Source organism: Phyllostomus hastatus, unplaced genomic scaffold (assembly GCF_019186645.2).
Source record: "Phyllostomus hastatus isolate PE091 unplaced genomic scaffold, TTU_PhHast_1.1 phas_contig_90, whole genome shotgun sequence".
Taxonomy (NCBI): domain Eukaryota; kingdom Metazoa; phylum Chordata; class Mammalia; order Chiroptera; family Phyllostomidae; genus Phyllostomus; species Phyllostomus hastatus.
In genome coordinates, this window is record NW_025333984.1 from 4,762,324 (window position 1) to 4,766,704 (window position 4,381).

The following is a 4,381-nucleotide window of genomic DNA, read 5'->3' on the forward strand; positions in this document are numbered from 1 at the left end:
CGTGCAGCAATATTTTCACCAATACATCCTCTAAGGCAAGGGATATAAAGGAAAGAATAAACAAATGGGACTTCATCGAACTAAAAAGCTTCTGCATGGCTAAAGAAAACATCAACAAAATGGAAAGGGAATCAACCATATGGGAAAGTATATTTGCCAATGATACTTCAGACAAGAGTTTGATCTCCAAAATATATAAAGAACTCACATGACTTCACACCAGGAAGATAAGCAATCCAATTTAGAAATGTGAAAGGACCTGAACAGACACTTCTCCAAGGAGGCCATACAGAGGGCCCAAAGACACATGAAAAAATGCTCAACATCAGTAGCCATTAGAAAAGGGCAAATTAAAACCACAATGAGGTACCACTTCACACCGGTCAGAATGGCCATCACAAAAAGTCAACAAACAATTGCTGTCGAGGTTGTGGAGAAAAGGGAACCTTAGTACTCTGTTGGTGGGAATGAAGACTGGTGCAGCCACTGTGGAAAAGAGTATGGAATTTCCTCAAAAAACTAAAAATGTAACTACTTTTGATCCAGCGATCCCAATGCTGGGACTATACCTTAAGAATCCTGAATCACTGATCCAAAAGAACCTATGCATGCCAATGTTCATAGCAGCCTTATTTACAATAGCTAAATGCTGAAAATAGCCTAAGTGCCCATCAGTAAATGAGAGGATTAAAAAAGTGTACTTTATTTACACAATGGAATACTATGCAGCAGAGAGAAAAAAGGAACTCCTGCCCTTTGTGACAGCATGGATGGAGCTGGAGAGCATTATGCTAAGAGAAATAAGTCAGGTGGTGAAAGACAAATACCATATGATCTCGCCTATAAGTGGAAAGTAATTAACAAAATAAACAAATGAACAAAATAGAACCAGAGACTTGGAAATAAAGAACAAACTGACAGTGACCAGATGGGAGGCTGTAGTAGGATACTGAGGGAAGAAGGAGAAGGGACAAGCAAAAGAACATGAATAGAGGACTCATGGGCATGGATAATAGGAGTGAATTGACTGTGGGAATGGAGGGGGATGAGATAGGGATAAACAATGGGGAAAAACACAGGACAACTACATCTGAAAAACAATAATATAAATAAATAAATCTAAAGTTCAAACAAGAAAAAAGGGCAAAAACTCAAATAAGTAAAATCAGAAATAAAAGAGGAGAAATAACAACTGATACCAAAGAAATACGAAGGATTATAAGAAAATATTATGAACAGCCATATGCCAACCAACAGGACAACCTGGACAAAATAGATAAATTCCTAGAATCATACAATCTTCCAAAAATAAATCAGGAGGATCAGAGACTCTGAATAGTCAGACTACATCTAGTGAAAATGAAGCAGTAATCAAAACACTCCCAACAAACAAAGCCCTGGACTGGATGGCTTCTCAGGTGAGTTTTACCAAAGATTTCGAGAAGAACTAACACCTCTCCTTCTCCAACTATTTCATAATATTCAAGAGGAGGGGAGGTTCCCAAACTCATTTTATGAGGGCCAGCATTATCCTAATTCCAAAACCAGATAAAGACACTAAAAACAAAGAAAATTATAGGCCAATATCCCTGATGAACATAGACAAAATATTAGCAAACTGAATACAGCAATGCATCAGAAAGGTCATACATCATGATCTAGTGGGATTTATTCTGGGAATGAAGGTTGGTACAGCATTCACAAGTCAATAAATGTGATTTGCCACATAAATAAACTGAAGGATAAAAATCATATGATTATATCAATAGATACAGAAAAAGCATTTGATAAAATCTGGCACCCATTTGTGATAAAAACATTCAGCAAAGTGGGGTTAGAGGAAATGCACCTAAATGTAATAAAGGCAATGTATGACAAGCCCATTACCAGCATTGTACTCAATGGGTAAAAACTACAAGTGTTCCTCTTAGGATCTTCAACAAGACAGGGAGGTCCACTTCCACCTCTCTAATTCAACATAGTACTGGAAGCCCTAGTTACAGCAATCAGACAAGAAGAAGAAATAAAAGGCATCTAAATTGGAAAGGAAGTAGTAAAATTATCTTTATTTGCAGATGACATGATACTGTACATACAGAATCCCAAGATTCCAGCAAGAAAGTACTAGAACTGATAAATAAATTCAGCGAAGTATAGGATGCAAAATCAATATCCAGAAATCACTTGCATTTCCATATGCCAATAATGAACTAACAGAAAGGGAAATTAAGAAAACCATCCTATTCACAATTGCTTCAAAAATAATATAATACCAGACAGATACTTCTGACCAAGATGGAGGTGTAGGCAGACACACTGTGCCTCCTTGAACAACCAAAATTAAGGACAACAAAAATTTAGGAACAAAAAATAAACCAGATCTGACAGAAAATTGAACTGTATGGAAGTCTGACAACCATTCATCCAGACCAGTAAGAGGGGAGGAGCTGGCGGCCAGCTGAGACGGGTCACAGCAGGAAAAAACAGCGGTTGGCAGTCCCGGGGGCACAGGCAGCAGCTGGCAGACCCTGGGTGTGGAGTGTCAATGAGCAGACCCAGTGAGGCGCGCAAGGCCACTGGTTATCCGAGCGGTCCCACATTCGCACGCAGATAAACCAGGTGAAAACAGGGAGCGAGGCAGACTGTGCAACCCAGGTACCCAGTGTCAGGAAATAAAGCCTAAAAGCACTGGTTGAAAACACTTGTGGAGGTTGAGGTGCTGGGAGAGACTCCCAGCCTCACAGGAGAGTTCCTTGGAGAGACCCATGAGGTCCACCCAGGAACCAGCACCAGAAGCGCCCAATTTGCTTGTGGGAAGTGGTGGAAGGGACTGAAATATGAGAGTGGAGTAAGTGCCATTGTTCCATATCTGACCCCCACATATAGCGTCACAACCCAGCGACTGGGTTGCCCCACCCTGGTGAACACCTAAGGCTCCACCCATCACTACGTAACCGGCTCGACCAGGCCAAAAAAAAAAAAAAAAAAGGCTCAAATGGAAGAACAGATCAAAGCTTCAGGGCCAATACATCTAAGTGACCAAGAGATAGCCAACCTATCAGATGCACAGTTCAAAGCACTGGTGATCAGTATGTTCACAAAATTGGTTGATTTTGGTCACAAATTAGATGAAAAAATGAAAGCTACACTGAATGAAATGAAGGAAAATGCACAGGGAATCAATAGTGATGGGAAGAAAATTGGGTCTCAAATCAATGAAGTGGACCAGAAGGAAGAAAGAAATAACCAAACAGAAAAGAGTGAAAAAACAAGAATTCAAAAAAATGATGAGAGACTTAGGAAGCTCCAGGACATCTTGAAATGTTCCAACATCCGAATTATAGGGATACCAGAAGGGGAAGAGAAAGAGCAACAAGTGGAAAAGTTATTTGAACAAATAATAAAGGAGAACTTCCCCAATCTGGCAAAGGAAATAGACTTCCAGGAAGTCCAGGAACCTCAGAGAGTCCCAAAGAAGTTGGACCCAAGAAGGAACACACCAAGGCACATCATAATTACATTACCCAAGATTAAAATGAAGGAGAGAATTCTAGAAGCAGCAAGAGATAAGGGGACAGTAACCTACAAAGGAGTTCCCATCAGACTGTCAGCTGATTTCTCAAAAGAGACCTTACAGGCAAGAAGGGGCTGGAAAGAAGTATTCCAAGTCATGAAAGGCAAGGACCTACATCCAAGATTGCTCTGTGCAGCAAAGCTTTCATTTAGAATGCAAGGACAGATAAAGCCCTTCTCAGATAAGGTCAAGTTAAAGGAGTTCATCATCACCAAGCCCTTATTTTATGAAATGTTAAAAGGACTTATCTAAGAAAAAGAAGATTAAAAAAATGTGAACAGTAAAAAGACAGCAAACTCACAGTTAGTAAAAACCACACCTAAAACAAAAGCAAACAACTAGAACAGGAACAGAGCCACAGAAATGGAGATCATATGGAGGGTTAGCAACAGGGCAGTGGGAGGAGGAGAAGGGGGAAAAGGTACAGGGAATAAGTAGCATAGACGGTAGGTAGAAAATAGACAGGAGGAGGGCAAGAATAGTATGGGAAATGTAGAAGCTAAAGAACTTATGACACATGGGCATGAACTAAAGGGTGGGAATGTGGGTGGGAGAGGGTGTGCAGGGTGGAGGGGAATGAAGGGGGTAATGGGACAACTGTAATAGCATAATCAATAAAATATATTAAAAATAATAAGATACCTAGAAATAAAACTAACTAGAAATGTAAAAGACCTGTACTGATAAAATTCTAGTACACTGAAGAAACTGAAGATGGAAATAAGTGGAAGCACATATCATGTTCATTGGTAGGAAAATTAACATCATTAAAATATCCATACTACCCAAAGTAATCTATAAATTCAA